We start from the raw sequence: 9,725 nt of genomic DNA on the forward strand, positions 1-9,725 counted from the left end.
GTTAGGGAGTCATCTGTTAGCCTGACCGAAAATATAAAGTTTCAGCAGGGTAGCATATTTTCTCTCCAGTTCCCTGGGCTCTGTGGTGTGGCATTTTGTCACTGTGCAAACTTAGCATCACATTTAAAAAATAAAAAAATAAAAAAAAGACAAACCCATGTAGCCTACTGTACAGAGTAGGGCTGGGCGATAGAGCTAAAATATCATATACATTTTTTACGGTATTTTATGTTTTTGATTACGTTCTAAATTTGCTTTATGAGTAGTGCGTTACCCTAGGGTGGCAACACATTCAAAATTATTTCATTGGGTCTTTCAAAACTGTTTTATACCATGGACGAGTTATTGTGACAGGGTAGGAACCAAAGTGATGTTCAGTGTTTCCTAGGGGACCCTATAATCTTTGGCTACATTAAATCTTTATTCATATAGTCAACATTAGAGGTCGACCGATTATGATTTTTCAACGCCGATACCGATTATTGGAGGACCAAAAAAGCCGATTTTTTTATTTTATTTATTTGTAATAATGACAACTACAACAATACTGAATTAACACTTATTTTATTATAATACATCAATAAAAATCTATTTAGCCTCAAATAAATAATGAAACATGTTCAATTTGGTTTAAATAATGCAAAAACAAAGTGTGCCATGTAAGAAAGCTAACGTTTAAGTTCCTTGCTCAGAACATGAGAACATATGAAAGCTGGTGGTTCCTTTTAATATGAGTCTTCAATATTCCCAGGTAAGAAGTTTTAGGTTGTAGTTGTTATAGGAATTATAGGACTATTTCTCTCTATACGATTTGTATTTCATATACCTTTGACTATTGGATGTTCTTATAGGCACTTTAGTATTGCCAGTGTAACAGTATAGCTTCCATCCCTCTCCTCGCTGCTACCTGGGCTCGAACCAGGAACACATCGACAACAGCCACCCTCGAAGCAGCGTTACCCATGCAGGGCAAGGGGAACAACTACTCCAAGTCTCAGAGCGAGTGACGTTTGAAACGCTATTAGCGCGCACCCCGCTAACTAGCTAGCCATTTCACATCGGTTACACCAGCCTAATCTCGGGAGTTGATAGGCTTGAATTCATAAACAGCAGAGCTGCTGGCAAAACGCACAAAAGTGCTGTTTGAATGAATGCTTACGAGCCTGCTGGTGCCCACCATCGCTCAGTCAGACTGCTCTATCAAATCATAGACTTAATTATAACATAATAACACACTGAAATACGAGCCTTAGGTCATTAATATGGTTGAATCCGGAAACTATCATCTCGAAAACAAAACATTTATTCTTTCAGTGAAATACGGAACTGTTCCGTATTTTATCGAACGGGTGGCATCCATAAATCTAAATATTCCTGTTACATTGCACAACCTTCAATGTTATGTCATAATTACGTAAAATTCTGGCAAATTAGTTTGCAACGAGCCAGGAGGCCAAAACTGTTGCATATACCCTGACTCTGCGTGCAATGAACGCAAGAGAAGTGACACAATTTCACCTGGTTAATATTGCCTGCTAACCTGGATTTCTTTTAGCTAAATATGCAGGTTTAAAAATATATACTTCTGTGTATTGATTTTAAGAAAGGCATTGATATTTATGGTTAGGTACATGTTGGAGCAACGACAGTCCTTTTTTGCGAATGCGCACTGCATCGATTATATGCAACGCAGGACACGCTAGATAAACTAGTAATATCTTCAAACATGTGTAGTTATAACTAGTGATTATGATTGATTGATTGATTGTTTTTTATTAGATAAGTTTAATGCTAGCTAGCAACTTACCTTGGCTTCTTACTGCATTCGCGTAACAGGCGGGCTCCTCGTGAGGCAGGTGGTTAGAGCGTTGGACTACTTAACCGTAAGGTTGCAATATTGAATCCCTGAGCTGACAAGGTAAAATTCTGTCGTTCTGCCCCTGAACAAGGCAGTTAACCCACCGTTTCTAGGCCGTCATTGAAAATAAGAATGTGTTCTTAACTGACTTGCCTAGTTAAATAAAGGTGTAAAAATATATATATATATATATATATATAAAAATATATATATAAAATAATAATAAAATAAATTTAAGAAATCGGCATCCAAAATTACCGATTTCCGATTGTTATGAAAACTTGAAATCGTCCCTAATTAATCGGCCATTCCGATTAATCGGTCGACCTCTAGTCAACATATTCATGCTTCGCCTATTCCTCTTTGATTTAGAAGATACTGTTGCAAAAACATGTTGATTTAGCTAGCCAGCCAACTAGCGATTAGCATTAGTGGCTAACACGATTTAGCTTAACTTGCTAAGAAAATACAAACTAGCTGTTTGCAGATGTAAGAAACACAAACTAATATTGTAATTATAGAACACCTGTGGATTCATATTAAGATCTAATTGGAAACAACATCGTTGTATGTGCTGCATTAACATGCAGACTGAACGAAAGTGTCTCATGGTCAAGCAACAACAAATGCGCACCTTGAGTGACGGGATGGGACTAGGTCTATGTGGAAAGCGGCATAGAGACAGAGCGGAGAGGGATGATTCAAGTAGCGGAGTAAACTATAAAAAAAGGGACATTACACACATGGCATATCACATTTCAGAAACCAAACATTCAAATACCGTTATAGAAGGTAAAGTAAAAACCCAAACCGGTCCATGCATCAATACCGGTATATAGTAAAATACGGTATACCACCTAGCCCTAGGACAGAACAAACCTGCATCTCTAGGCTAAGTATCAGTCTGGTCTGACACTGGTGTTGAACAATACAGTGCCTAGCCTACTTTTTCTGTGTTATTAGAACGTTATAACAAACCTTCAAACTGCTGCACCAAGCCTCTTGAAATTATTAACTAGCCTTTTCAACAACGCTATCTTTAAAGTATAATTAGGCCTGTTTTGAAAGTAAAGCAAATCTGCACAAACATGATGCACTGATGTTATGACAAACCATATGAGTTAACCAATTTGAACCAAGCCTCAAATTGAATTAAACAGAGCAATGTTATGCATAGCTATACATAGCTCAAAACGTGGATATTTTATAATAATGGCTGTAGAATGAGGAAACCTAATCTAGATAAGGAGATTGACCTATGCCTATTATGAAACAAGAACCCCTTGTGATTGCCAGTCTATTGAGACAATTGGCATGGCTACTTGTATTGTATTATGTTATTTGATAATAGCCATCCTACACTAAATGAGTTGTATTGTGAATATACTGGGCATGGATCAGTTGCATGCAGTCATATTCTTGGCTAATTGGGAGTGTGACTTTCATTTAACTATTTTTGAAACCCATCCCATGAGAATGAATGTCATTCCAGTTAATCTGTTCTGTTATGTTTAATCAAATCTGACTAACCTAGTGCACTGCTTGCTATGAATTCTCTGATATGTCTTCGCTTGTTTAGGTAAAAATATAAATGATGTCCTGTTTAGAACACTGACAAGTAAAGAGCATAAAAAAACATTGTTGCTTAACCTGATTGGGCCACCCAGGCCTACGCCCCTGTTTTTGATTAGTTTATGAGTTAACTGGCCAATGCAACCAATTGAGTTAGGCCGTGTAAACGCAGCCATAGTGTACTGGTCAGAGGACTGAATCTATGGAAGTTAACATTGGTAATCTCATTATGCACTAACTACGCTACTCTTTTTATAACCAGTCATACCTTTCGATACTAGGACCCACTAGTGGGCTGACCTACAAGAAACTGAACATGCACTGTGTGTTGCTGTATAAGACTATAGGCATATACATTTATCAGTGTTTTTTTTATCATGCGTTGGCCTAATCCAAAAATGCTGAGGACACTAAAGTCATTAATAGAAAACAAGACTGTCAGCACTCTTACAATTAAAGTCAGAAAAAAATATAGCTTAACAGTTTTACATGTTCACTGTTGTGTGGAGCTTCACCAGTTTGTTATCTTTCACAGACAAAACAATGATTTAGCTGAATATAACACAGTCATAACTGCCAAGGCCAACCTCATTGCACTCCATTTCATGGGCCAGATTTCATTTCAGCAGGGGGCAACTCACAACATGTCCCTGCTGACAGACAGGCAGCATGTGAGGAATCAAACTCAGAATAGACGTTCTCGTGATTCTGTTAACAGACTGCTTAGGGAGACTATAGGGAAGTGAAAATGAAAGGATAACATCTTCCACCATCCCTGACTCAATGTTACAACTTCCACAAACATTTTGCAAACTTTCCTAAAACAATTGTGAAGCCATCAAACTGCCATGTTGCACTTGTTTTTCACTTTACATTTGTTAAGTATTTCCAACAAAATACGACTTTGTTAATCATTCATAAAAACGACCAAGTTGAGTGTGCCCTGTTTCTGTCTCAATTGATGTGCTGTAACTTGGCAACCAAGCAACAGCATAAAATGGACAAATTGGTTATTAGCTACAAAGTATTAATCCTATGCTAAACAGATCGATTCGCAAACGGATGTCAAAGTAAGTTCAGAAAAGTATACAATGAGCATTTTGATTTAAGAACTTTTAAATTATAATTTAAATAGGTTTTAGTTGCCTCTATGCGATTGCAGGGTATGCAGCCACTATTTCCTGAATTATTAAAATTAGCCAGCTAAATCACAATATTTGGCAGCTGTGGTTGATAGAAGAAAAACTTGAAAAAGCAAATGGGAATTCACTTACCAGCAATGTAGTTAACAACTGTGGCAATCCGAAGCACAAGCAGAATAGCATAGGCATATAAGAGTTTAACGTTACTATCTCTGAGATGCAAGAAATAGGCGTTTTTATGCGCCAAGTGGGAGGCGCCGTGGTATCCGTTTCAATGATTAGGGCTACACGACTTGAAAACATGGACACATACCACATTTAAGAAGCAAAAACTTTTTCATATCAAATTCATAATTTGTTGGCAATAATCTAACGGGCTGCTAACTCCGCAGGCAGAGTGAACGGTCCATTGGAATGTAGTCAGTACAACGCCTACCCTTTTTCAAAATGTTTCTTTTTGGCACATGCGCAGCGCATGCAGTTCTTGAGCCATTGACTTACAGAAAAAGTTTCATCAATTTATTGATAGAATGCTGTCTGTATTTAAAGAAGTTCTGAAGTAAGTACAATTAAATGTGCTTTTTTTCTGTGAACTACAAACAGTTTCACACATTCTCAAGTCATCATATTTTATAATAGCCTATTTCTTTATATTTATTCAACAAAAAATATATATTTTAGTGTGATGAGAAAATGGCAACGCCCACATTTGACAGCATTGGATTTGTTTTGTCTGATAGAACTAGTGGGCAGCTTTTGTCCTTGAGCCTGAGTGAGTAGGCTGCTTCCCAAAGAGAAGAAATACCCAGTACTCTCTCATTTGTGGATGAGACCCACGAGCAGGTTTAGCTCTTGAACAATATGCCAACATATTTGAGTGAAGTGAGAATATTGCAGCGCTAAGTCAGGTTGGTATTATTACCTGCTGTGTGCACACAGGATTTTTATTTGTAAGGGGAAAAGAGATACTCAAGAGGAATATCTCTTTCATATGTAAATGTTCCTCAACTTCAGAATAAATTTATCATTACCTTCTCGTATTGTATCAAGTTGTAATTTTATGATACTGTAGATGTCTAATGTAACAAAAAGGATCCAGCCCTGTCCTAAATTTACTGGACTTTGAACTTCTAATTCCTGACATTAGGCTACAAACTTTGAAAGCCAATAACCAAATGGAGAGCAAATGTTTGCTTATTCTTTGACCAAGGGCAGTGTCAAAGCCCTGTAAAAAACAGACAGGAGAACTGCCCGTCTCTGCTTGGTTGTAACTGCGTGGGAGAAGTCCGTTTTCCATTTCAGTTTTCACATCACATTTGAAGTGCCAGAAATCTACATCTTGCAGTCTCATCTGTGTGCGTCTTTAGGTGCTTGGCTGTGAATCATCCCTTTAAATGGGTAGAACGTCATTGTAAACAGTTCTTTACTTGGACAGACCAGATTCCTGGGGCTGTATGTATAAAGTGTCTCCGAGTAGGAGCGCTGATTTAGGATCAGTTTAGTTTTTTAGACCACAATGTACAAGATTGAATGGACAGGGGAGACCTGATCCTAGATCAGCATTCCTAAGCTACAGGACTGTTTTGCTAGCACAGACTGGAATATGTTCCGTGATTCCTCCGATGGCATTAAGGAGTACACCACATCAGTCATTGGCTTCATCAATAAGTGCATGAATGAAGTTGTCCCCACAGTGACCGTACATACCCCAACCAGAAGCCATGGATTATAGGCAGCGTCCGCCATGAGCTAAAGGCTAGAGCTTCCGCTTTCAAGGAGCGGGACTCTAACCCGGAAGCTTATAAGAAATCCCACTATGCCCTCCGATGAACCATCAAACAGGCAAAGCATCAATACAGCACTAAGATTTGGCATGGGTCCTCAGATCCTCACAAGGTTCTACAGCTGCACCATCGAGAGCATCCTGACTGGTTGCATCACTGCCTGGTATGGCAACTGCTCAGCCTCCGACCGCAAGGCACTATAGAGGGTAGTGCGAACGGCCCAGTACATCACTGTGGCCAAGCTTCCTGCCATCCAGTACCTCTATACCAGACGGTGTCAGAGGAAGGCCCTAAAAATTGTCAAAGACTCCAGCCACCCTAGTCACAGACTGTTCTCTCTGCTACTGCACGGCAAGCGGTACCGGAGCGCCAAGTCTAGGTCCAAGAAGCCATAAGACTCCTGAACATCTAGTCAAATGGCTACCCAGACTATTTGCATTTCCCCCCCCCTACCCCACTCTTTACACCACTGCTACTCTCTGTTGTCTCCTATGCATAGTCACTTTAATATCTCTACCTACATGTACATACTACCTCAACTAAGCGGTGCCCATGCACATTGACTCTGTATCGGTACCCCCCTGTATATAGTCTTGCTATTGTTATTTTACTGCTGCTCTTTAATTACTTGTTACTTTTATCTCTTATTCTTATTCGTATTTTTTTGAAACTGCATTGTTGGTTAGGGGCTCGTAAGTAAGCATTTCACTGTAAGGTCTACGTACACCTGTGGTATTCGGCGAATGTGACTAATAAAATTTGATTTGAGTTTGTCTGAGACACTTGATACATAAAGCCCCACGCCCCAGGTTTCAAAGTATCAGAAAGTACTTGATCCATTCACTCATCCGTCACCTACACAACTAAAGTCTCATCCATTAGAGGTCAATTGTTTGCTTTGGCTGTGTAGAGGGAGAGAGCCTGAATCCAGCCCAGTCACTGCAATTAAAAAAGTACAGGTTGCCCCTCCTCCAAGATGCTCACACACAGCTTGTCTCTTATTTGAGGGGTTTTCCTGCGCTTTTTCATGTCCGACTCTTCTCAAATCAAAATCAAATCACATGCGCCAAATACACCAGGTGTAGACCTTACTGTGAAATGCATCCTTACACGCCCTTAACCAACAATGCAGTTTTAAGAAAAATAATGTTTACTAAATATACTAAAGTAATAACATTTTAAAACACAATAAAATAACAATAACAAGGCTATATACAGGGGGTACCGGTAACGAGTCAATGTGCGAGGGTAAAGGTTAGTTGAGGTAATTGAGGTAACATGTACATCTACGTAGGGATAAACTGACTATGCATAGATAATAAACAGCGAGTAGTAGCAGCGTAAAAAGGGGGGTTAAATGAAATAGTCCGTGTAGCCATTTAATTAACTGTTCAGCAGTCTTATGGCTTGGGTGTAGAAGCTGTTAAGGAGCCTTTTCGACCTAGACCTGGCGCTCCAGTTCCGCTTGCCGTGCGGTAGCAGAGAGCATAGTCTATGGCTAGGGTTGCTTGAGTCTGACAATTTTTAGGGTCTTCTTCTGACACCGCCTGGTATAGAGGTCCTGCCTGGCAGGAAGCTTGGCCCCAATGATGTACTGGGCTGTACACACTACCCTCTGTTGCGCCTTGCGGTCAGATACGGAGCAGTTGCCATACCAGGCGGTAATGCAACCAGTCAGGATACTCTCGATGGTGCAGCTGTAGAACTTTGAGGATCTGAGGATCCATGCCAAATCTTTTCAGTCTCCTGAGGGGGTATAGGCATTGTCAGGCCTTCTTCACGACTGTCTTGGTGTGCTTGGAACATGCTAGTTTGTTGGTGATGTGGACACCAAGGAACTTGAAGCTCTCGACCTGCTCCACTACAGATCAGGTTTTACTGCTGCACCCTAAAACAAAACAAACACCTCTCCAGGAAGAAACACATATCCCAAACCATCCAAATCTAATCTCATTGTATTGCATCTTCGAGTATTATTTTCCATTTCAAATCAAACAAACTTTCTTACTAGAGCCAATATATAACGGCTTTCGTTGGTGGAAGGAGAGGAGGACCAAAATGCAGCGTGGTACGTATCCATAATATAATCGAGAAATAATACAAAATAAGAGAATACAAGAGAATAAATGAAAACCGAAACACTACCGTATGGTGCAAACACTAACACAGGAAACAATCACCCACAAAACACAATAGAAAACAGGCTACCTAAATATGGCTCCCAATCAGAGACAACGACTGACACCTGCCTCTGATTGAGTACTATACTAGGCCAAACATATAAATATAAATACAGAACAAAACATAGAAAAACATAGAATGCCCACCCCAACTCACACCCTGACCAAACTAAAATAAAGACATAAAAAAGGAACTAAGGTCAGAACGTGACAGTACCCCCCCCCCCCCCCCCCCCCAAAGATGCGGACTCTGGCCGCAAAACCTGAACCTATATGGGAGGGATTTACCGCTGTGGCGGCTCTGGAGCGGGACGTGGACCCCATCATCGTCTCGGCCCACTTCTGTGTCACCTTAGGAGCGGCGACCCTCTCCACCGACCCCGGATTGGAGACCCTAGTAGAGGGCAGCACTGGACTGAGGGGCGCCTCTGGACTGAGGGGCGCCTCTGGACTGAGGAGCGCCTCTGGACTGGCGGGCGGCTCTGGCAGCTCCGGACTGGCGGGTGGCTCTGGCAGCTCCGGACTGGCGGGCGGCTCTGGCAGCTCCGGACTGGCGGGCGGCTCTGGCAGCTCCGGACTGGAGGGCAAACCTGGAGGGAGAAGACGGAGAGACAGCCTGGTGCGTGGCGCTGCCACAGGACCCACCAGGCTGGAAAGACCTACAGGAGACCTGGTGCGTGGAGGAGACACCGGAAGGACCGGGCCGTGGAGGAGCACTGGAGCTCTGGTGCGCAGCCTTGGCACCACTCCTCCAGGCTGGATGACCACTTTAGCCCGGACCCTCCAGAGTGCAGGCACAGGTTGAACCGGGCTGTGGGTGAGCACTGGAGATCTGGTGCATACCACTCGCACCTCTCCCTTAGGCTCTATGCCCACATTCGCCCGGCACGAGCGGAGCGTAGGCATAGGACGCACTGCACCCTCCCAGCGCCCCGGAGACACAGCACGCAGAGCCGGCGCAGGATACCCTGGGCCAAAACGGCGTACCGGAGACCAAACACGCTGGGCTGGCACAATACGCCCTGGCTGGATGCCCACTCTCACATTGCACTTGCGGGGGGCTGGCCTATAGCGCTCCGGGCTATGAACGCGTACTGGCGACACCGTGCGCTTCACCGCATAACACGGTGCCTGACCAGTAACGCGCTGCTTACGATAAGCACGGGGAGTTGGCTCAGGTCTATCGCCT

The 9,725-nt window shown here is 42.2% G+C and overlaps 1 protein-coding gene across 1 annotated transcript in view; it reads right to left on the bottom strand.

Moving 5' to 3' along the window:
• LOC139548144 (CMP-N-acetylneuraminate-beta-galactosamide-alpha-2,3-sialyltransferase 4-like) overlaps nt 1–4,990 on the bottom strand; it is a 44,194-nt gene extending 39,204 nt beyond the window's left edge. The window contains exon 1 of the mRNA XM_071357575.1: nt 4,705–4,990. The gene's annotated coding sequence lies outside the window, so the exon portion shown is untranslated. The remainder of the gene's footprint in view (nt 1–4,704) is intronic.
• Nucleotides 4,991–9,725: the final 4,735 nt, after the last annotated feature.

The sequence above is a fragment of the Salvelinus alpinus genome, chromosome 21 (assembly GCF_045679555.1).
Source record: "Salvelinus alpinus chromosome 21, SLU_Salpinus.1, whole genome shotgun sequence".
Classification (NCBI taxonomy): Eukaryota; Metazoa; Chordata; class Actinopteri; order Salmoniformes; family Salmonidae; genus Salvelinus; species Salvelinus alpinus.